Raw genomic sequence first — 25,845 nt, forward strand, 5'->3', positions numbered from 1 at the left:
TTCTATTCTATTCTATTCTATTCTATTCTATTCTATTCTATTCTATTCTATTCTATTCTATTCTAGAAGGAACATCCCACCAGGCTCAAGGTTGACTCAGCCTTCCATCCTTCCGAGGTAGGTAAAATGAGGACCCAGATTGTTGGGGGCAATTAAGCTGACTTTGTAATAATGCCGCTTGTGTGTGTGTGAAAGCCCTGATAAGCAGGCATATACATAGAATGAAGGCTACTGCTAAGCTTGTAAGCCGCCCTGAGTCTTCGGAGAAGGGCGGGATATAAATGGAATTAAAAAAAAATATATAAAAAAAATCATATGCTAAATTAACTGACCAACTATTTTTGTTGCAGCAAGTGAATGATGTAATAACAAAAAATAAAGGGACATAAGAGGATCTGTGTAGTTCAGGAAGATAAAATGGCTACAATAATCAAGGGGAGCTGAACAGAAAGAAAAAAAAATCTACATTTTTCTTCTATGCAGGAAATCTTTTCAAGATAGATACAGCTGCCTTTAGCAATAATCCAGATGTGGATGAAGGATGAATCTTATAAACCTTGTGAACTCTCAAGCTTCCTCCTTCTGTTATATATGCAAGATGGACAGCGTTTAATATTCATGTTATGTATATGTACGGGTGTAGGTCTATACATATGTTGTATATAGTATGTATAGGTGTCATGCATAAGTTCACTTTTTCAGCGGGCAACTAAATTTCATTTTTGATGTATGTCGTTGTGCCCACAGTAAAAAATGACAATAAAGTTTATCTTATCTTATCTAAACAGTATAAATTATAGCAAAAAGTGGCTCCCTTTCTGCAAAGTCCAGAATTTTTTCATTTCATTTCCATTCTGCTAAATGAAACAGTCTCTAGGGGGCTTACAGTACTATTGAACAAATTTTATTTTAAATTTAAACAAATTAAATTTGTTTTATTAAAACAGATTAAATACTGAAGTTTTATAGCAGAAATGCCATTAGTTAAAACAGAACTGAACAACAGTAATGATAAACCAGCACAAGGAATGAGAGAGTCATCTAAACCTTGACCAGCTATTCCACAGGACTGGGGCAGTCACAGAAAAGAGCTGGTTCTTCCTTTCCATCCCAAAATCAGGGTCGAGGGGTGGGGTGGGGTGGGGAGTGGGATGCAGCTCTTGCCTTCCTGGTCTAAGTGCACTTAGATTCTGTTCAGATGGTTCTCAAGGTAATTTTTACAAAGTCTTCGTGAAGATCTTTATAGGTAATTATCAACATTTTAAATTGGAACCAAAACAAGCAGGCAGCCAATATTGTGTTTTGTTTTTTTATTTTAATTCCATTTATATCCCGCCCTTCTCCGAAGACTCAGGGCGGCTTACAAGCTTAGCAGTAGCCTTCATTCTATGTATATGCCTGCTTATTAGGGCTTTCACACACACACCAAGCGGCATTATTACAAAGTCAGCTTAATTGCCCCCAACAATCTGGGTCCTCATTTTACCTACCTCGGAAGGATGAAAGGCTGAGTCAATCTTGAGCCTGGTGGGATGCGAACCTGCACTAATTGCTCATACCATTGCAATACTGCTGAATGGCTTCATTTATCAGCTTCTGTGCTTTTACATTCTGCTGAACATCATCCAAAAATAGAGGGTATTGCACTCTAAAGCTAAGAAAGACATAAGCTGTTCTTGTCAGGTCCGGTTGCCATTATCAGACAAAAACTAGATGAATGGCTTCCTTTGCCAACCACCTGCATATCTGTTCTATTTGTCTGGCTCCCCTTTTTACCACAACAGCACTAAGCAGCCATCAACATATAAAAATATTGTCAAAATTCATATAAAAACAGCATTAGAAAGAAGCAGAAGCCACAAACCCAGAAACAGATTATGGATCAGAGTGACTCTGTTTAAAGCTATCTGGGATTCAGATCCAATGGTTTCTGGTCAAAAATAATTTGGTTCAATTCAGTCTGAATTTGATTCATTCCAGCCAATCCATAATAGCCTGAAGACACTGGATAAGGACATTGATAACATTAATTCTTCCTCCTACCCTTTTATAATCCAGGATACCATAATTGATGGTATCAAAAGTTGCTGACATTTCCAATAGACTAGGACAGATCCTAAGAAAGGTCATGAATAAGGCTGATCAATTCCACTTCAATCCCATATATGGGTCTGAAACCAGATTGTAAACAGTAAAAAAATCAGTTTTATCCAGGGTTCTCTACTATTCTCTAAATTCTTTCTTAAACATGGAAGTTTGGACATATAGGTAGTCCTCAACTTACAGCAGTTTGTTTAGTGACTGTCTGCAGTTACAATGGCACTGAGAAAAGTGTCATTACCATTTTTCACACGTACAGCTATTGCAGCATCTCCATAGTCACTTGATCAAAATTTGGATGCTTGGCAACCGACTCATATTTGTTATGGTTGCAGTGGCCCAGGATCATGTGATCACCTTTTACAACCTTTTGACAAACAAAGTCAATAGGGAAGTCAGATTCACTTAACAACCTTGTTACTAACTTAGCAACTGCAGTAATTAACAGTTGTGGCAAGTAAGGTTGTAAAATGGGATAAAACTCATTTAACAAAGTCTCGCTTAACAACAGAATTTTGGGTTCTATTGTGATCATAAATCGAGGATTGCCTGTAGTGCAATATGTCCAAAATGATCTGTTCTTTATCACCAAAAATATTTTTATTTTATCTTAGGCCAAAATAAAAAGAGACTAATCTTATAGTACTGAGTCTGTGTGGCAATTATAGCAATAAGTGTACTTAGATTTGCCAGTTTATCCACTTAAGAATTGCAGAGTCTGACGGCAGGAGGTTAGTAAATTAAATATCATTACTTAAAAATATCTAAAATCCATCAGATTACTTATTTCTATGCATATTTTAGTCACTCATACATGGTGACTACATGGTTTTTTTAAATGGCTTTCCTTCTTTGGAATAGAATTAAGGGAGTGTCTGAGAGCATTAATTTTTAAAACTGTTTTATATTTTTTCAATGATTCAAGACAATTTACATATATGTAAAAAGAATAACATTGAAGAGCCAAACAATATTTAATAATATACCAAGATCACTAAGAAAAAATAGTAAATAATATTGATCAAAAGTACAAATAGTTGAAATAACCTGAGAATTTAGACTTAAAGAGTCACCTGTAGGTCCCTTATTAAATTCAATGGGTCTTACTTCTGACCAAATAGCATAATATTGTGTGGGAAGTCAGCCCTCCCCCCCCCCCCAAGAGAAGGAAATATTTGGGGGAATATTAAAAAGGAAAACTATTATATTTCCTCAAAGGATTTTAAAGGCAGAAAAACAGGCCCAGTTTTTCTTAATAGCCCCAAGCAAAAACTAAGCAGGCCAGCTTGGTAGAAATGCAGATTTGATAATCCCATTCAGAAAGACTGAGGCCCTATTCATGAGTAAATACTCCCAGCAGAAGCCCATTCAAGACAGGATCTTTTGAAATCCCTTGGAGCAAGATTTGACAGCTAAACAACAGTAGAGTGGTAGGTGTCAATGCTGCTAACATTGAATGTTATTGCTTGACAAGAGATGAAGAAGTAGCCATTTCATGTTAAACTTGTGTATTGCTTTAAGAAATTTAGTTTAAGGTCGGGAGGGGGGACGAGTAGGATTGCACCTTTCAAGGCCATCTCTAACTAGAGAAGATAAGACCTGATTCTTTAAATTAATTGGAGAATATGATTAATGACAAAATTAGAAAGAGAATTGTGTTTTAATATATTGTGCAAGGGGCGGAGATTTCAGATTCCAGCTTCCTTCGAGCAAGCATTTGCTGGTGTTTTTATTTATTTATTTATTTATTTATTTATTTATTTATTTATTTATTTATTTATTTATATATTTATATTTATATTTATATTTATATTTTTATACCACCCTTCTCCCGAAGGACTCAGGGCGGTGTACAGGGCAACAAATATAAAAAACAGAATACAAAAGTTAAAAAACGATTAAATATAATGCCCAAATTTAAAATTTAAAACAATAATTAAAAACATATTAAAACCCCATCCTAACCCATCAGACCAGGTCAGATTGCTCAAATAAATATTAGGCTAATAAAGGACTTTTAAGAAAAACAATGCCTCAGAGTCACTTGAAAAGCCCATACGTCGGAAACTTGACAGTAGGATTAGAACCAGCAACCCCTTACCGAAAAATCCAACATAGGACATAGTCATCAGCCATAGCCACAGAGAAACAGCAAATGACCTTTAGGATATAATGGGATTAACCACCACCATTAGAATACCAAAAGGGCACACTGAACCTTAGATCAAAGTTCATTGCACAGGAACAACTCCAAACACAAAGCCCAAGAAGGTATAAAAACCCACCACTCCCAGCTTCATTTGGTCAGCCACCCCAGAAACATGTTGCTGTCACTGAAGTTTCTGGCAACTAAATAAAACAAGAACCTTCTTTCTAAAGCAGTCTCTATTTTATTTATTCCTGGCTTGGACTGGACCTGAAGATTTTTCTTTCAACAATTGTACTGCATATAAAAATGGGATAATCACATAAGAAAATTTATTCACACTGCTGTACTTGAAAATCATTTATTTCCAAAGATACCAATGTAAGAAAAAAAACAATTTGCTGCTGATGAAAGTAACCATATGTAAATACAGTGCTTTTTTGTTAAAAATAAAAGGTGCTAGAACTCACACACGTCATACAAACCGCCTTGCCTACCCTACAAGAACTCTGTTCTGGATGTTCTATGACAAAAAAGCCCTCTATAAATAAATAAGGAAATTATCTGGACTCTGAGTCTTTAAAGTATTTTAAGTTTTACCCTACATTTTGCTGACTGGAGCCTGGAATAAATAAAAAACAAATGAAGATCTTTCAATGCCAATAGTATTTAATTATGTGAATCCCTGCGTGGTTTGACAATTTCATGTGTTGTAAATAAAATTAGTCTTGCTTAACTATAAAAATTAATTAAATTTAAAAGGCTTGTCATTTTTTAAAAATGTACAATTTAATTTGATATGTCATATTTAAAGTTTTTAGCTTGTTAGAAGTTCAAAATATGCAAAAACAAAGGTTATCATCCCAGTATGAACAACAGAAAGAAATCAGCTTTTGCAAACCCAGTCTTCCAACAGTTAATAACAAATTCCAACTTTTATTTATCTATATTCCATATTATCACTAAGCATAACTGATTATTTCAATTCATATTTGCCTGCTGGACAATGCAAAAGCTTGAGATAGTTATAAATTCTAGTCAGCCAAAATGATCAGTTATGAAACAAACTACTATTTAATGATGTCCAGAGGATAGGACTAACTGGAGCATACATTATTGATCAAACAGAAGCCTTTTCTGACTGCCTTTTAGTTCATAATGGCATAAACATTTCTTTGTTACTTGCAAAAAAGCTTTCAGAACAGATTTTTAGAGTTCTCCTTTTGCTTATAAATGCAACAGATAACAGGGCAGAGAATTCAAGAAGTCCATGACTTCTACAGGAAATTACCGGTAACAAGCCATTTAACTGGCACTGTATGCTGTTAAGAAAACACCCACAAAGCAAGTAGAGTTCATGTCACAAAGCAAGTAGTGACTGACTAGACAGCTTTGCAAAAATATCATTATGTCATAAGGATCCATGGTTTTCAATTTGTTATGACAAATTGTTATGACAAATATATATATGCTATCTACTACTCTTCCTTTGGACAAGCAAAATTAGAAAAAACTCTGATTTGGGAAAAAAAACAGTGTGATGAGGTGCAACTACGCTATTCTAAAGAGAAATATAAGTAAAGAATAGCACCAAAATAAGATTGATTGATTGATTGATTGATTGATTATTGACTTACTTACTTATTTACTTTATTTATTATTATTTATTATTTTTATTTTTTATTTATTATTGATTGATTGATTGATTGATTGATTGGACTTATATGCTGCCCTATCTCCCGAAGGACTCAGGGTGGCTAACAACAATAAAAATACAATAATACAAAAGTTATAAAAAGAATTAAAGATTCTAGAATATGGGTCAAAATGCTATCTTGCTGATTGAAGATAAAACACTACTCTTTTCACTAGAACTATTTCTAGTTAACAAAACAATGCCTAACAAATCTAAGGGGATTTTTCAAGTATGAATCATTAAAAGCAAAATGCTTCTTTTGGGTAACCTCTGTTCATTTTGATTAAACTCAAGTTGCTCAACTCAGATATTAATCAACTACTCTTGGTAAGATCCACCCTCCAGCCTCCTAAAAGTCTGAGAAAGGTTCAGTGAGCAGATGCAATTTATAGTCAAAATAAAATGATAAAATAGGCTAATAATAATCTATATTTTCTCCCTTAAAATACATTTTGCCAGTGTTTATTAAATCAGAAGTCCACAACCCCAAGTCTGTGGACCGGTACCGGGCCGCAGCATGCCAGCAACTGGTCTGCACAAAGAAGCAAAACCCCATCCACAGGATGCAGGCAGCACACAAACCCACACATTCTCTGGTCCGCAGAAAATCTTTTCTCCACGGAACCGGTCCCTGATACGCAAAAGGTTGGGGAACCCCTGCATTAAATGGCATTTTAACATCAATCTAAATTATATTTTAAATATCAATCTAAATTCCATTCGCTCTCTAATTCTAAATGTAAAAACATCTTATATTTTATACTGATGCAAACTATCTCTTTTTACTCCTAAGTAAGCAAATAAAATCTGACTTTCACTGCAATTTTAATTCTAGAATCCCACACAATTTTTATTGACAAATAAAATATAAATTGGGACTCTAGATTAAAAATCATTTGACAATACCATATTAAGGACTAAGTTGCCATAAGTTTATTAAGTTTATTGTTTTCCTGTTTTCTAAAAAGTTTTGCTTATGGAAGTTAACAACAAACTACAATAAAGGCAAAAGCAACATAAATTTAAAATAATATCAGAATTCCAAAATTAGTTTTTGGGCACAAGACTAATCCCTTGTTCCTACTGAGTTCTATAAAATTAATACAATATAATGCAACTTCACATGTACTATCTGTGCTCAGGTTTCTAGCCAATGTATTATAAATGAAACAGAAATAGAACCAACGTGACTTTCTTGCTAACAGTGAACAGTGTTAAGAAATAGCACAAAACAAAAGTAATTTTAAAAAACTGGAAATATCTAAAAGCTATTTTAATTTTATAGATTTCTAAAAGATTATTATTTATCAGGCTGACGTTTTCCTTAAAAGCATGGAATGCCTACACTGTAAATAAATATACTGTACAACTGTATAAATCAATTGTGAAAAATGCTAGAGTAGATTCACATAATATTTGAACTATTTCTTTGCAATAACTAAGTCAACATCTGTCCCAGGTTATTTCAATCTGGAATGATGCATGCTATTTTAGTTGCATATAGCAGGTCTTATTATATCAGCATAAATTCAATAAACCCAATTTCTTTAAGCTTCCATCAACTGCTCAAAATTTTGACAGTTCTTTTAGTAGAAAAATCTTCACAGTATAAATCAGTTTCCTTTTCCTGTTCTTAGTTACAGAGATTCATAGAGTATAATATAATTTCAGAGGAATTACGCAACCATCCTTCTTTTCTTATCACACTACATATGTTAGCCAGCTAAGCAATGCATGAATGTATGTGCCATGTCCAAATATATTTTTAGGAACATTCATTTTTAACAGAGTTTGATCACCATGAAATTTAACAGTTTTATTTTAACACTAGACAACCCGGGACCCATTGTGACATCCTTTCAGAGATATCTCCTTATGTAAATATAGAAAAAGAATGACCACAGATGGGCAAAAAAGCAATGGAAGCAAGAGCAACTTCCAACTTCCTGTTAGATTACCCATTGATCTTGGTTATGGAAGACTGGCATCAGAAATCACTCTGCAGAACTTCCTGCTAACTTGCTACAGGGAAAGTAACAAAGGAAACTGCACCCCATTGCCCATTCCAGAGTGTCCCCAAGGTGTCCTCCTTCCATGATTGGTGAGGCCCCCTTCAATGATCAGTGGATGGCCCCTAGTCTGCCTTATCCTACCAGTAGGCATCCAAGTCACTCCTTCATTTTTCCCTTGACACACACCATTTCAGCTTTCAGCTTTGGCTCCAAAGCAGCTGATCACCATTCACAGGCCAGTTCTTCTTACCAGCTGATTGAGCACAAGTCAGAAGGAAACGGGAAAGAGAATGAGGAAATTCTTCTTGCATTTTTTCTTGTACCATATAACCTATGAATTTCTGGGAAGTGCAGCTGGAAGGTGCAGCAGTATTGAAGTGGTTATAAAATTGCCAAATTTCATTTCCACAGAAGTCATGGATCCCAAATTTTATACAATCTGTACTTTAGCCCATCTGAGATATATTGATTCAAAAATTGTTGCCTGTGATGCAGTGTTTCACTAAATTGAAAGCTATCAGACACCAAATTGAAGGCTAATAATCAGATACAAGTTTTATATACAGATAAACTTTTGTGTATTAGTCCACACAATCACTGTTAGTTTTTAATGTACCGTATATATTGTTGTTGCAGAGAACTTAACTATTTTTCAGGAAAATGTAAGTAGGTGATAATCACTGTCTGGGATGTTTTAATTCCCACCATGGATGAATGGTTACAGAAGCTGATGGAATTAGCAGAGATGGCTAAATTGACTTGTTTTGATAAAAGAAAAGAATATACCGTATTTTTCGGACCATAAGACACACTTTTTTTCCCCCAAAGTGGGGGGGAAAACAAGGGTGCGTCTTATGGTCCGAAGGTGATCCGTATGGCCAGCCCCAACCTCCGCAAGTGAAAGCAAGGGAGATTGCAATTGGCTCCTGCAATCTCCCTGCGGCCCGGCTTTCTCTTGCAGAAGGCAGGCTGAAACGGAGCAAGGAATGCGAATCGGCCGATCTCGCACTCCTGCATTCTCCTCCGCTCAGTTTCAGCTTCTCCCTCGCTCCGTTTCAGCCTGCTTTCTCTTGTAGCAAGAAAAGCTGAAACCAAGCGGAGGAGAATGCAGGAGCGCGAGATCGGCCGATTCGCATTCCTTGCTCCGTTTCAGCCTGCCTTCTGCAAGAGAAAGCCGGGCTGCAGGGCTGCCTCCGTAGGTACTGCTCTAACGCGGAGAGGGAAGGACAAAGAGGGAGGGAAGGAAGAAAGAAGGAAGGAAGGAAAGAAGGAAGGGACAATGGGAGAGGGAGGGAAGGAGAGAGAGAGGGAAGGAGAAAGAGAAAAATAGAGAGAGAGAAAGAGGGAGAGAAGGAGAAAGAAAGAGGGAGGGAAACAGAGGAAGAAGGAGAAATAGAGGGAAAGAGAAAAATAGAGAGGGAGAGAAAGAGGGAGAGAGAGAAGCAGAAAGAAAGGGAGGGAAATAGAGGGAGAGAGAGAAAGAGGGAGAGGGAAAGAGGGAGAGAAAGAAAGGGAGAGAGAGACAAGGAGAAAGAAAGAGGGAGGGAAATAGAGGAAGAGGGAGAAATAGAGGGAAAGAGAAAAAGAGAGGGAGAGAAAGAGGGAGAAAGGGAGGGAAATAGAGGGAGAGAGAGAAAGAGGGAGAGAAAGAAAGGGAGAGAGAGACAAGGAGAAAGAAAGAGGGAGAAATAGAGGGAAAGAGAAAAATAGGGAAAGAAGGAAAGGGAAAGAGAGAAAGAAGGAGAGGAGAAAGAAAGAGGGAGGGGGGAGAGGGAGAGAAAGAGAAGGAGAGAGAGAAATTAAATTAGTAACATGATTGTTAAGTGAATCTGGTTTCCCCACTAACTTTGCTTGTCAGAAGGTTGCAAAAGGCAATCACAAGACCCTGGAACAAAAATGGTCATAAGCCACTTTTTTCAGTGCCGTAACTTTGAACGGTCACTAAGTGAATCATTGTAAGTCGAGGACTACCTGTACTTTATCATTTTTTCCCTTTTTTAGGGGGGTGTCAAGTTTTTGACACGTTGCTGGGTGACATTGCCTTGTCCTAAAAGTGGTACAATGGATGAAAAGGTTGAAAAGCCCTGTTTTAGTATACTGGTACTATTTGGTTCAGAATATTTTTTTCTTGTTTTCCTGCTCTAAAAACTGGGTGCGTCTTATGGTCAGGTGCGTCTTATGGTCCGAAAAATACGGTAAGTACATTTTTTTCTACTTGGAAAACACTTCTGGACTTTGTGCTTGAGGTGGAAAACAATTATGCTATGATTTCGGTTTTACTGATTAGACTGATTTATTGATATAGAAATGGCTAATTCATACTATTATGGAAATGTAAAAAGCTGAGATTCTATCTTAATATCTTATTTTACTGCAACAGAGAGACTCGAAAGTCAACACATTTTGCTTCTTCTCTCCCCTTTCTTCATACTTCTCTTTTTCCCCTTTCCCTATTGTTGTCCCTTACTGACTTAAGCATACGAAGAATGGCTGCAGGACTTGGGTTTGGCTAGTCTAAAGAAAAGAAGAAACGGGGTGACATGTAGCAGTATTCCAGTATTTGAGGAGCTGCCACAAAGACGAGGGGGTCACGTTATTCTCCAAAGCACCAGAGGGCAGAACAAGAAACAATGGTTGGAAACTGATCAAAGAGAGAAGCAACCTGGAATTAAGGAGAAACTTCCTGATAGTGAGAACAATCAACCAGTGGAAGAGCTTGTCTCAAGAAATCGTGGGCTCTCCATCACTTGAGATTTTTAAGAAGCGGCTAGACAGTCACTTGTCTGAGATGGTATAGGTTCTCCTGCTTAAGTGGGGGGTTGGGACTAGAAGACCTCCAAGGTCCCTTCCTATTCTATTCTATTCTATTCTATTCTATTCTATTCTATTCTATTCTATTCTATTCTATTCTATTCTATTCTTTTGTATTTTCATATTTTATGTTGTAAATGAATAAAATTATAAAACATGATAATCACTGTCTGCACCTTTTACATTTTATTTTTCCACAGCAAACATCTTATCCCAGCAAACAGATCTGATTATATATTTGCCTTTTTCAAGAAACATACTCTGTGCAATAATGAAGCAGACCGGTCCACCAATGATTATATCAAAATAATTTTGTAGATCCTCAAGATATCATAAAACTCAATTGCACTATTTCAAAATACTTTAAGCAGATCAGCACTAAATTGTCTTACGTTAATTTTATTTTTTATTTCTACATACTAGTACAAAGGGAGTTGAGGGAAAATTTAAGAAATATCAAACTGCTACTAAATCAAACAGAACAATTTTAATTTACAATTTATCATTTGAGCAAAATAATTCTGAATGTGACCTGTGGAAAGATAGTGGTGCATACAGTAGTTTTCAGAATCACTATTATAATTCAATCTATAAAAGATTAGGAAAGTGAAATTTAAGTAATGTGCTTTTTATTTTCAAACAGGCATCTTTATATCCACATACAGAAGAATGCCATAGAATTGTTTCTCAAGATACTACAACATAAACATTTTTGTTCTGAATAAGGATGTATCAGCAGAATAATTCACAGTTCGGCTAGAATTACAAACAGTTCTCAATATACGATTGGTCACTAAAAACACGTTCAAAGTTATGATAGACCACCCAAAACTACTTACAACCCTGTTTGGAAGTTACAGCTGCTGCAGTACACCCCCCCCCCTTTTGTCATTTGCCCTTACAACTGACTGCAGGGATGCTGCAGTGCCCCTATCTCTCTCTCTCCTCATCCTGCCCCACTGGGATCCTGCAGGCCTTGGACTTATTTGCTAAATACCAGTGACCCATTGCACACTTACATTTTGAAAATCTCCAGATCTCAAGGTTAGACAACTTGTTGGATTATATAGCTGCCTCCTGGAAGTTACTGACATTTGGGTCCATCCACATGGTGGCTTCTGCAAGGCCATCATGCACCCCACAGAGGAACTATTCCATTCTGCTGCCAGTCTGCACAGCAATGTGTAGACCATGTTAATTTTATTACCAGCATTGTGTAGACCAGGCTCTGCACTACATTCTACATCATCTTGAATCTCCAAAGACCTATGCAAGGGTCCTTTTTGTAGATTTCAGTTTGGCATTCAGTACCACCATTCCAGATATTTTTCTCACTAAACTAAATCAGCTAGCCATGTCTGACCACACTCATAAGTGGATCTTAAACTTTCTAGCAGATAGGAAGCAGCAAGTGAAGCTAGGCAAAATCACATCAGATAGCTGTACAATTAGCACAGGGGCCTCCCAGAGCTGTGTGGTCTCTCCACCTCTCTATATACCAATGACTGCATCTCAAAAGATCCCTCTGTTAAAGTCCTGAAGTTTGCAGATGATACAACAGTGATTGGCCTCATTTGAGACAAAAACAGATTGACATACAGACGGGAGGTTGAACAACTAGCCTTGTGGTGCAGCTGGAACAATCTTGAACTGAACACACTCAAAACTGTAAAAATGGACTTCCGGGTGGCAAGGCTCCGTCGATGGCAGCTGTTTCAGCCGTCAGCCCCGTAGCTTTCCGTGGAACCGCTAAAACAGCGACAATCAGCTGTTTTGCGGCTCAGAAACCCTCTCCTTGGGAGAAGAGGGGAGGGTGAGCGTTCAGGTAGGGGTAGAGCTCCCCTAGACCCCCAGAGTTTAAATTCTGGGAGTTGAAGGGTGAGAGCCCCCCAGAAGCCTGAATTTGCTCCGGACTCGAGGACTCCTCTGCTCCAAGGCTTTGGAGCGGAGCAGGACGCTGCAACCATCCCTGCAATCAACAATTAACTTTGGATTACTTGGATGCAGGCAGAGCTGTGCAGGAGAATATTGAAACAGCAAGTATTTGAACTTTAACTCTGGTTTGGGGATAACTTTTTGCAATCTATTAGGGCAATATATCAGAAACAAACAGCTCAAATAATAATTACCGGTAATGGTAGTTTGACAGAAGCATGTAACATTGAAAAGGGGACAAGACAGGGGTATCCGTTGTCACCTTTGTTGTTTGTTTTAACATTGGAAATATTATTGATTAAGATAAGAGACTCAAATAAAATTAAGGGAATTAAAATAAGAGGTCAAGATTATAGATTGAGAGCGTTTGCGGATGACTTGGTTATTACATTAAGTCAACCGACTTACTCAATTGTAGATTTGATAGAGATAATATTGTTATATGGAAAAGTTTCTGGATTTAAGATAAATACGCAAAAAACTAAAATATTGTCCAAAAATATGACTACAGAACAAAAGGTTGTTTTAGAAGAACTAACTGGATTTGAAATAGTTAAAAAGACTAAATATTTGGGGGTATATCTTTCAGCTTCAAATGTGAAATTATATAAAAATAATTATGAATTGTTATGGTTAAAAATACAAAAAGAGACTTCCGGTGGCGGCGCGGCGCCGAAGACAGCCTTCCCGGGCTGCCCGCGGCTCAGCTGTTTGTTTTTTCGCCCGAAACAGCGCCGATCAGCTGTTCGGGCGAAATTGAAGCCCCCTCCTCGGGAGAAGAGGAGGGGGTGAGGTCTCAGGTAGAGTTCTCCGGGGCCGCCTGAGCTTGGAGCTTGGGCGGCTGAAGGATTGAACTCCCCCGAAGCCTGGGTTGCTCCCAGCTGGCCGGCGTCTCTGCTCCGAACTTCTTGGAGCAGAGCCAGGCGTCTGCGAACCATCCCTGCCTGAAGAAAGAACTATGATTTAAAGGAGCAGGCAGAGCGGTGCAAGAGGGAAAGGTGAAGAGGATTATTTTACTATACTTTCTAGCTTGTTGGACTTTTTAAACTTTAAGTGAAAGTGCGTCATAATTGAGGACTAAAAGATGGCGGCGAAACCTCCCCCTAAAACTCTTCGGAGCGGTGGATCCTCGCCGGTGCAACAATCATCACTACAGGCGTTGAACCCTCCTGAAGTGCTGACACCGAAGGACTTACGAGATGCTCTGGATAAACTTTTGGAATCAATCAATCAATCAATGGGTGATAAATTTGCACAGATGGAGGAGAAATTGGAGAAATTGGAGGAGAGAATGGAAGAGAGGATGGAACAGAAGTACAGCGTGATGAAGGTAGACATTTTGTCTTCAGTGCATAAAGTGGCGGGATGTGTGGAAGAATTAGATGAAAAAATGGATGATCTGGTTCAAAGGAACGCTATATTAGAAGTAAAAGCACGGGAGAATGAAAATGCAAGAGACAAAATGGAAAGGGAGTTAAGCCTAGCCCAATATTACCAGATGCAGTTTGCTGTTAGAATCAGAGGGTTAAAAGAGAACATTAAAGAAGATTTAAAGCAGCTGATTTCTGAGGCTCTTGAAGTGGTATTAAACCAGCCAGCATCTGAAATAAGAGCAGCTATGGATAAAGTGTTTCGGGTGAATTCATGGATTGCCAGACAGAGAAAATTGCCTAGAGATGTGGTGGTTTATTTTGCAAAAAGAGAGATTAGAGATCAAGTTATACAAGCTGCCTATGATGCTAAAGTGGTGATTGCTGAACAAGAAGTCTTGGTTTTAAAAGAAATTCCTCCAAGGATTTTAAGGGGAAGGAAGGACTATACATTTCTCGTGCATGAGCTTAAGCAAAGAGATATAAGGTTCAGATGGGAGATTCCAGATGGGCTGATGGTGATGCATGAAGGTAAAAGGTATCGGCTGATTACTGTGAAGCAAGCGCGTGATTTCTACAATAACGTCTTAAAAGCAACCCCATCAACACTTCTGGAAGCTGGAAAGGGATCGGGAGAAGGAGAACATCAAGAGGATGAAACAGAGGAAAGTGGCCCTGGAGCAGATCAAGATACAACTTCTTTGGATGATCCTAGAGAGCAAAGAGTAACGCGTGCTGCTTTAAAACGAGCAAAGAAAATAAAAGAACAAGATCAGCAAAAGTCTTCAGATTCTTCACAACGTACGCAAGCTGTGGGAGGAGCACGGCCTAAAGAAATTAGCCCTATCAAAGCTGTGCTCCAAGAGCTTTGGGAGGATATGCATGGCAACTAAATTTCTAACCTGGAATGTTAATGGACTAAATTCACCGCAGAAGAGGAAGAAAGTTTTTCAATATTTAAAACAATTTAAGATAGATGTTATATGTTTGCAAGAAACGCATATTAGAGTTTTGGATCAAAAGCATTTATTGAACTCGAGACTGGGTACGCAATTTGTTGCCTCTGCAGAGAATAAGAAAAATGGAGTGGTTGTTTATGTTAAAAGTGCCTTAACAGCAGACTTAATTGAAGCAGATAAGCATGGAAGATATGTTATGATTGAGCTGTTGTTAGAAGGCAAAAAGACGCTTCTAGTTGGATTATATGCACCTAACCAACAACAAGCTGATTTTTTTAGCTTACTCCACACAAAGCTTACCCAGTTGGATTATAAATCTTTTATTCTTATGGGAGACTGGAATGGTGTTTTGGATGTACAGTTGGACAAGGCTGGAGCTTTTAAGCGCATTCCAAGTCATGCTAGATTGCCTAAATCTTTTTTTGAAATGAAGGATGACCTGGAATTGAGAGATATTTGGCGTGAGAGGCATTTGCAGGAGAAGGATTATACTTTTTATTCTGATAGACACCAATCTTTTTCGAGGATTGATTTTATTTTGTTGACTAATGATTTTTTTTTGAGAACTAAAAAGGTGAAGATTTGTGCAAGAACTATTTCTGACCACAGTCCAGTTTGGTTGGAGATTGATAAGGAGAAAAGAGACAGGCGCTCATGGCGTGTAAATGAGAATTTGTTTAGAAATCAGAGAAATGTGGAAGAATGCAAACAGCGGATGAAGGATTTTTTTGAGATTAATATGAATAAGGGTACCTCTATGGATATGGTTTGGGATGCTAGCAAGGCCTATATGAGAGGGGTGTTGATATATATGAATAATAGACATAGACGTGCAGTGGAAACTAGAAGGAAAGAACTGGAGAATGAAATAAAGGAAAAAGAAAAGGCTTTGATTCTGAATCCAGAGGATGTGAAGGTCAAGGAGGCTATTAGACTGCTAAGAGGACAATTTGATAAATTAATGGCAGATCAAGTGGCAACCAATCTGCGGTTTGCTAAGCACAATACTTTTTGCAACGCTAATAAGCCAGGCAGATGGTTAGCTTATAGACTGAGGAAAAAACAAAGGGCCTCTAATATAGATAAGATTGAGTATAAAGGAAGGGTTGTGTTTCAACAGAATCTTATTAAGGATGCTTTTGTGGATTTTTATTCGAAATTATATACTAAAGAGGAAATTAATGTAAAAGATATTGACATATATTTGGAGAATGCTAGCATCCCAGTTCTTACGCAAGTACAAAAAGAGGGGATTAATCAACTGATTACAGAAGAAGAAATCCTTACAGCAATTAAGGAATTGAAGTTGGATAAAGCGCCAGGTACGGATGGCTTGACTGCAGCCTATTATAAAAATTTACAATTTGAGATGATAAAGCCGTTAAAGGAACTGTTTCAGACAATTCAGAGGGGGGGAAAGGTGCCACCGTCTTGGAGAACAGCTTTTATCTCTTTGATTCCGAAGGAAGACCAGGATGCTACTCAAGTTAAAAATTACAGACCGATATCGCTTTTGAACACAGATTATAAGATACCGTATATACTTGAGTATAAGCCGAATTTTTCAGCCCACTTTTTGGGCTGAAAAATCCCACTTCGGCTTATACTCCAGTCAACAAAAAAAACTTACCGAGGACTTATGCGCGGCCGAGGCTTTGGTGCTTCCGGGATCGCGCGCACCTCTCCCAAGCCACCGCCGTCCGGAGACCTGCCGAAGTTTGGGGAGTTTGCGCCCTGCCTGCCTGCTTCTTTCCACAGCGGAAAGAAGCAGGCAGGCAGGGGGCGGAGGAACGGAGACCCGGCGACGTTTGGGGAGGTTTGGGCGCCTCCCCAAATATCCCCAAACGTCGCCGGGTCTCCGTTCCTCTGCGCCCTGCCTGCCTGCTTCTTTCCACAGCGGAAAGAAGCAGGCAGGCAGGGGGCGGAGGAACGGAGACCCGGCGACGTTTGGGGAGGTTTGGGCGCCTCCCCAAATATCCCCAAACGTCGCCGGGTCTCCGTTCCTCTGCGCCCTGCCTGCCTGCTTCTTTCCACAGCGGAAAGAAGCAGGCAGGCAGGGGGCGGAGGAACGGAGACCCGGCGACGTTTGGGGAGGTTTGGGCGCCTCCCCAAATATCCCCAAACATCGCCGGGTCTCCGTTCCTCTGCGCCCTGCCTGCCTGCTTCTTTCCACAGCGGAAAGAAGCAGGCAGGCAGGGGGCGGAGGAACGGAGACCCGGCGACGTTTGGGGAGGTTTGGGCGCCTCCCCAAATATCCCCAAACGTCGCCGGGTCTCCGTTCCTCTGCGCCCTGCCTGCCTGCTTCTTTCCACAGCGGAAAGAAGCAGGCAGGCAGGGGGCGGAGGAACGGAGACTCGGCGACGTTTGGGGAGGTTTGGGCGCCTCCCCAAATATCCCCAAACGTCGCTGGGTCTCCGTTCCTCTGCGCCCTGCCTGCCTGCTTCTTTCCACAGCGGAAAGAAGCAGGCAGGCAGGGGGCGGAGGAACGGAGACCCGGCGACGTTTGGGGAGGTTTGGGCGCCTCCCCAAATATCCCCAAACGTCGCCGGGTCTCCGTTCCTCTGCGCCCTGCCTGCCTGCTTCTTTCCACAGCGGAAAGAAGCAGGCAGGCAGGGGGCGGAGGAACGGAGACCCGGCGACGTTTGGGAAGGTTTGGGCGCCTCCCCAAATATCCCCAAACGTCGCCGGGTCTCCGTTCCTCTGTGCCCTGCCTGCCTGCTTCTTTCCACAGCGGAAAGAAGCAGGCAGGCAGGGGGCGGAGGAACGGAGACCCGGCGACGTTTGGGGATATTTGGGGAGGCGCCCAAACCTCCCCAAACGTCGCCGGGTCTCCGTTCCTCCGATTCTTCTTGGCTCCCGGTCTCCCCCAGGCTTCCCGGCTGTGATTGGCGAGCGAGCCTCCCGAGCTCCGGCGGCCGTGACATCAGCAGAAGCGGAGCAAGCAAAAGCGAAGGGGGAAGGAAGTTCACCAGCAGCACCTCGAGCCCGCTCCAAGCGCTGGCGGACGCGGAGCCGAAAGAGAAGCAGCATCTCTGCGCGCCCGGGCTGCTGGGGTGAAGTTGCAGCCGCCGCACCAACCAGCTCCTATTTACAGCCACCCATCCGAGAGAAAAGCGGCTGTCGGTGCTTCGTCGGCCTTGATCCGGGACGCAGCCTGACCTCCCCTCGTCCCGGGAGACTCTCGCTTCCCCCCACCCCCCACCCTCCCTACATCCCGAGCCTTCCAGATCTTCGCCTGCCTACTCGCGAGCAGGCATGTTTTCCAGCCAATCCGGGCCTGGGAGCAGGGCGCCGGCGGCACGTCCACTTTCCCCGCACTCTCCGTTCAGACGGCGCCCTTTGAGCCTGGAGTGATGCGGACGTCGGAAAAGGGCGCCGGGCGAAAGCAGCGAAGCGGGATCGCCGCGTGCCCCCCACTCCTCCTCCTCCTCTTCTTCTTCTTCCTCCTCCTGGTCGGCTTGACACCCCCATTTCGGCTGCTTCGCAAACTGCTTCCCCCACCCCACCCCACCTCACCCCTCCCCGCAAAAGATGCCGGGGTCGACAGCGTTTTTTCTACCCGGAACAAGCAAACACGCAGGCAACCCTGCACTATTCAGCTCAGTGAAGTCACGCTTGGTTAAAAAACAGATTTAATAATAATAATAATAATAAGAAGAAGTTGGGCTGATCAAATGTTTCAATAATGACTGAAGGAGGGCTGCTTGTACCTTGGTCTTTGTGCTGGTGTCTTGACATGCCAATACACTAGTACGGAAAGCTGCCATTCACTTTCGGGGGGAGGAAAAAAAACACAACAACACCGCACGCTTTCCGCCCCGAAAATCAGCTGATCGGGCGTTTCAAGCCGTTTCAAGCTTGACTTCACTGAGCTGAATAATGCAGGGTTGCCTGCGTGTTTGCTTGTTCCGGGTAGAAAAAACGCTGTCGACCCCGGCATCTTTTGCGGGGAGGGGTGAGGTGGGGTGGGGTGGGGTGGAGGAAGCACTGAACGGAGAGTGCGGGGAAAGTGGACGTGCCGCCGGCGCCCTGCTCCCAGGCCCGGATTGGCTGGAAAACATGCCTGCTCGCGAGTAGGCAGGCGAAGATCTGGAAGGCTCGGGATGTAGGGAGGGTGGGGGGTGGGGGGAAGCGAGAGTCTCCCGGGACGAGGGGAGGTCAGGCTGCATCCCGGATCAAGGCCGACGAAGCACCGACAGCCGCTTTTCTCTCGGATGGGTGGCTGTAAATAGGAGCTGGTTGGTGCGGCGGCTGCAACTTCACCCCAGCAGCCCGGGCGCGCAGAGATGCTGCTTCTCCTTCGGCTCCGCGTCCGCCAGCGCTTGGAGCGGGCTCGAGGTGCTGCTGGTGAACTTCCTTCCCCCTTCGCTTTTGCTTGCTCCGCTTCTGCTGATGTCACGGCCGCCGGAGCTCGGGAGGCTCGCTCGCCAATCACAGCCGGGAAGCCTGGGGGAGACCGGGAGCCAAGAAGCCAGCCGCCGCGAGTGCTGCGAGGGAGCGCGGCGTGGCGGGCGGCTTTTTAAAGGGAACGCCGCCCCCTTTTTAAACTTCCCCTCCTCCTCCGCCCAGCCTTTACTCTTCTTTCCTTCCACTTTCCGGATTAGGGCTGGGGAAGGAAGGAAGGAAGGAAGGAAGGAAGGAAGGAAGGAAGGAAGGAAGGAAGGAAGGATTTAGAGAGGAGGGAAAGGGGAGGGAGGGAGGGAGGGAGGAAGGAAGGAAGGAAGGAAGGAAGGATTTAGAGAGGAGGGAAAGGGGAGGGAGGGAGGGAGGGAGGGAACAAGCAAACGCTGCCCCAAAACTGGGGCGTTTCAAGCCATGGCTCCTCCGGCAACAGTCGCTTAAGCTGCAGTTCATCCGGTTCCCCCAGCCTTTCCAAATATTCCAGGCTGGAGCATTCACTCCCTCCGCAGTTCCTCCAGCCATTACGAGCCGTTTCTGGTTAAGTTCAAACAAATACAAGCAGATTCAAGCCGTGGCTCTTTCCGCCCCGAAAATCAGCTGATCGGGCGTTTCAAGCCGCGGCGTTTCAAAACGGCCACAATCTCCCGGCAAGACCTCCTCTGCAGTTCCTCCACCCATTACAAAGCAACTCTGGTCAAATTCAGGCCGTTTCGGTCTAATTCAGGCAGATGCAAACAGATTCAAGCCGCGGCTCTTCCACCCGAAAATCAGCTGATCGGGGGTTTCAAGACGCGGCGTTTCAAAACAGCTACAATCTCCCGGCCAGACCTCCAGCTGCCTCACCTGACAATCGGGGAGGGGAGGGGAGGGGGGGAGGAAGAAACCAGCGCACCCTTCGCCCTTTTATTGTCGCAATCGAAGAGGCAGGAGAATGCGGGGTGGGGAGGGGAGAGAGAGAGAGAGAGAGTAGAAATCCCTATTTTCGGAGCCGAGAAGAGAAGCGCGGCTACAGCAGTCGCTAGAGTTCCCCCCAAGGGGGCGGAGAAAGAAGAACTCTCGGAGCGTTTCTTTCGTAAATACGCGCGCAGGCACACACTCGCCCAGCCGCGCGCTTCGCCCAGCTTCTCGCGGGGAGTTTGCAAGCCCTTCGTTTCTCTTCAGGGCCGTCAGAAGGGCGAGCAAGTCTCTGCCCTGCCCTGCCCTGCCGTGGGGGTGGAGAGCCAAGCGCGCTTGACGTTCCTGGAAACGAGAAGGGCCTGCGGAGACTGACACAAACCCGAGTGCCCAAGCGGGTCTTCTCAGCATCAGGCAAAGTAGCTCACATGCAAAACAAGCCCGGCAGAGGAGCCGGAGCAGCTCCGCTGCTGGGGGCACGTCTCGGCCGGGCCTTGCAGGATCTGGGCCGGGCGCCTCTGCTCGCCGCTCCGGCTCCTCTGCCGGGCTTGTTTCGCGTGCGAGCTACTTTGCCGGCCGCTGCTGAGGGAAGATCTCTGGAGAGGAGCATAAGGTGAGCTGCTGCATTTCCCAGCCTCGGCTTATACTCGAGTCACCAACTTTTTCCATTTTTGGGGGGTAAAATTAGGGGTCTCGGCTTATATTCGAGTCGGCTTATATTCAAGTATATACGGTATTTGCTAAGGTTTTGGCTAATAGACTGATGAGGGTTCTGCAACAGGTGATTCATGGGGATCAAACGGGGTTTATTAGTGGTAGGCAAATGAAAAATAATGTGAGACATATAGTTGATGTTTTAGAGTTTTTGGAAAGGCACAACCAGATCTCTGCAGCGCTAATTTTTTTAGATGCTGAAAAGGCCTTTGATCAATTGAATTGGCAATTTTTGTTGAAAGTTTTAGATAAAATGGATTTTGGGGAAAATTTCTTACAGCCGATTAGGGCATTATATCAAAAACAAACTGCCCGAATCATAGTTAACAATAGCCTGACAGCAGCATGTAACATTGAGAAGGGCACAAGGCAGGGGTGTCCGTTATCGCCCTTGTTATTTGTGTTAACATTAGAGATATTATTGGTTAAGATTCGGAGTTCGGAAAAAATTAAGGGGATACAAGTTGGAGATCAGGACTATAGATTGAGAGCATTTGCAGATGATCTGGTTGTTACAGTGACCCAGCCAGAGAACTCTGTTGTGGACCTGATGGAGATAATAACACAATATGGGAAGGTTTCTGGATTTAAGGTAAATACACAGAAAACTAAAATTTTGGCTAGAAATATGACAGTTTCACAGAAGGCTCTCTTAGAAGGATTAACTGGATTTGAGATTGTTAAGAGGGTTAAATATTTGGGGGTGATTTTGTCGCCCTCTAATACAAAGCTATATAAAAATAATTATGAAAAACTATGGGGGAAAATTCAAAAAGAATTGGAGAGTTGGCAAAAATTGCAATTGTCTTTGTTGGGACGGATTGCAGCAGTGAAAATGAATGTCCTGCCCAAATTTTTATTTTTGTTTTAAATGATACCGATCCTTAAGAAAGATTCTAATTTGGAGGAATGGCAGCGTGGTATCAATAAATTTGTGTGGGCAGGGAAAAAACCACGAGTTAAACTTAAGATTATGCAGGATACTCGTGAGAGAGGTGGTCTTAAATTGCCTAATTTTAAATTATACTATGAAGCTGCTGCATTAGCAGGAATAAGTGATTGGATTAATTTGACGCAAGGGAGGTTATTAAATCTTGAGGGCCATGATTTGTGGTTTGGCTGGCATGCATATTTGTTGTATGATAAGAAGGTAGACAATGTGTTTAGGGTGCATATTTTAAGACAGGCATTGCTGAGAGTTTGGAAGAAGTATAGACATAAGTTGAGTTGCAAGATACCATTGTGGGCAATTCCAAAACACGCAATAGAAAATATACATGCTGGCTTCAAACATGATGTGACTACGTACAAGGAGATTCTAACTTTGGAAAGAAATGTCTGGTGTTTGAAGTCATATAGCCTCTTGCGAGAAGAGAAGGTTGTTCAAAACTGGTTTCAATATATTCAGCTACGGGCCAGGTGGAAAGAAGACCAGAAAAATGGTTTTACAATGACTGATGAAAATTTGATAAAGCAAGTTAGAAATCAGGGACCAGCACATATCAAACGGATATATCTTGCATTGATAGAGATTGATTCAGAGACAGAGCTTGTTAAGGATTGTATGATAAAATGGGCCCAAAACATCCAGGAAGTTATCACAATGGACATGTGGGAAAAGATTTGGGTGAGGAACGTAAAATTTACTCAAGCTCAAAATCTAAGAGAGAACTTTTACAAAATGTTTTATAGATGGCATTTAGATCCTAAAAAGCTTGCAAGTATGTATCCGAATTACCAGCCTAAATGTTGGAGGTGTGGTGATGAAGATGCAACATATTTTCACATATGGTGGACATGTAAGAAGGTCAAGGCTTTTTGGATAAAAGTCTGGTGGAATATGCAGAAGATTTTTAAACAGAGGATAAAGTTTTGTCCGCAACTTTTTTTGTTGGGAATAATTGCAGACGCTACAGTTGTGGACACTAAGTTGATGTTGAACCTAATTACGGCAGCAAGACTTTTGATAGGCCAATATTGGAAGAAAGAGGAATTGCCGACCATAGAAGAGTGGACTTTAAAGGTTTCCGACCTGGCAGAGATGGCGAAGATTTCGGCCTATTTGAAAGATCATTCGCAAGAACGCTATATTATGGAATGGAGAAAATGGATTGAGTTTATCCAGAACAAGTATAGGGTTAAGAAGTTTTATGTAGCATTCGAATAAGTCTTCTTTCGTTTTTTTTTTCTTTTTTATTCTAGTTTTTTATATATAGCTAATATTGTTAAGGTGTGTCTTATCCTATATAAGCTAGAGAGTAATGGATTTTAGATTTTATAGTGGGTAGTATATGGTTGTTTATGATTGCCTTTTTATAGATATATACCTTGTATTTAGCTCTCGGAAGTCGGGGGGGGAGGGGGGGATGGAGGGAGGGGAGGAGGGAGGGAGGTTGGGGGGAGGTAGGGGGGGGAGCAGGGAGGGGGAAGGTGGGTTTTTTAAAGGAAAATTGTATTTTAAAACTTTTCAATAAAAAAAAATAAATACAAAAAGAGTTAGATAGTTGGAAAAAAATTACAATTATCTTTATTGGGAAGAATTGCAGCAGTGAAAATGAATGTTTTGCCAAAGTTTTTATTTTTGTTTCAAATGATACCTATACTTAAAAAGGATTCAAACTTGGAGGAATGGCAGAAAGGTATTAATAAATTTGTTTGGGCAGGGAAAAGACCAAGAGTAAAATTTAAGATAATGCAAGATGTACGTGAAAGAGGTGGTCTTAAAATGCCCAATTTTAAATTATATTATGAGGCTGCTGCTTTATCATCAATTAGTGACTTGTTTAATTTAACACAAGGGAGATTACTGAATATTGAGGGTTGTGATTTGTTATTTGGTTGGCATGCATATTTATTGTATGACAAGAAGGTGGATAATGTTTTTAAGACACATATATTAAGGTATGCTCTGTTGCGAGTTTGGAAAAAATATTGATATAAGTTAAATTATAAAATACCAATTTGGGCAATACCTAAACATGCAATAGAAAATATAAATGTGGGATTTAAACATGATGTGACTACATATAAAGAAATTCTTAGGATGGAAAGTAATGTATGGCAATTGAAGCCATATAATATTTTAAAAGAAGGGAAAATAGTACAAACTTGGTTCCAGTATGGGCAGTTACAAGCTAGATGGAAGGAAGATCAGAGAGTTGGTATTTTGATAATTGATGAAAATTTGGTTAAACAAATTAGAGATCAAGATCAAGCACATATAAGGAGGATATATAATGCATTGATAGAAATAGAGACTCAGAAACGGAACTTGTTACAAGATTGTATGATAAAATGGGCCCAGATTTTCAGGAGGTCATAACAATGGATACTTGGGAAAAGATATGGGTTAGAAATGTAAAATTTACACAGGCTCAAAATTTAAGAGAGAATTTTATAAAATGTTTTATAGATGGCATTTAGATCCTAAAAAATTAGCAAGTATGTATCCGAACTGTCAGCCTAAATGTTGGAGGTGTGGTTGTGATGATGCAACGTATTATCATATATGGTGGACCTGTAAAAAAGTCAAAGCTTTTTGGATTAAAATCTGGTGGAACATGCAGAAGGTTTTCTCCACAGTTATTTCTGTTGGGTATTATTACAGATTGTACTGTTATAGATACTAAATTGATGTTGAATTTAATTACGGCAGCAAGACTTTTAATAGCGCAATATTGGAAGAAGGAGGAACTGCCTACTATAGAAGAGTGGACTTTGAAAGTTTCAAACCTGGCGGAAATGGCAAAGATTTCAGCATATTTGAAAGAACAATCACAACAGAGATATATTGTGGAATGGAGAAGATGGATCGAGTATATTCAGAATAAATATGGGACTAAAAAATTTCATTTAGCATATGAATAAGTATTAGTTTTATATGATGTATTATTAGGTATTCATTATTAGTTAGTTATTTAGTTATGTTTAAGGGGAGTTAAAGTGTGATAGAATTTAATGTGTTTTTTTCTAGTTAGTTAGCATAGTTTAGCTTAATTTGTAAAAGTTAATACCCTGTATTCAGCTCTGGGAAGTCGGGGGGAGGGCGAGGGAGGGTAAGTGGGGGGAGGGGGAGGGAGGGAGTTTATGTTTTTAAAATGTATTTTAAAACTTTTCAATTAAAAAAAAACTGTAGAAATGACAGTAGACTTTAGGAGAAACCCTACTATTCTACAACATCTTACAATACTAGACAACACAGGATCAACAGTAGAGACCTTCATGTTTCTGGATTCTATAATATCTCAAGATTTAAAATGGACACCTAACATCAAAAATGTAATTAAAAAAGCACAACAAAGAATGTTCTTCCTGCGCCAACTTAGAAAATTCAGACTGCCCAAGGAGCTGCTGATACAGTTCTACAAAGAAATGATTAAGTCTATCATTTGTATTTCTATAACTGTCGGTTTAGAACTTCAACCAAACAAGACAGACATAGAATTCAACGGATAGTTAGAACTGCAGAAAAAACAATTGCTACCATCCTGTCTTCCATTGATTATCTGTATACTGCATGAGCAAGAAATACATACACAGACACACACAGACAGAAAGACAGACAGACAGACACACACACACACACATGTATCTATCTATCTATCTATCTATCTATCTATCTATCTATCTATCTATCTATCTATCTATCTATCTATCTATCTATCTGGCTTTTTTTGTCATAGAACGCTCAGAACGGAGTTCCGGCACCTACCTACCTACCTACCTATCTATCTATCTATCTATCTATCTATCTATCTATCTATCTATCTATCTATCTATCTATCTATCTATGTAAATTTTTTAAATT

General features: G+C 41.1%; 1 protein-coding gene across 1 annotated transcript in view; it reads right to left on the bottom strand.

Moving 5' to 3' along the window:
* The window catches only part of PTER (phosphotriesterase related), an 80,013-nt gene that overhangs the window by 16,943 nt on the left and 37,225 nt on the right, over positions 1-25,845 (bottom strand). The window lies entirely within an intron of this gene.

This window comes from Vipera berus, assembly GCF_964194415.1.
Source record: "Vipera berus genome assembly, chromosome: Z".
NCBI classification, from domain to species: Eukaryota; Metazoa; Chordata; class Lepidosauria; order Squamata; family Viperidae; genus Vipera; species Vipera berus.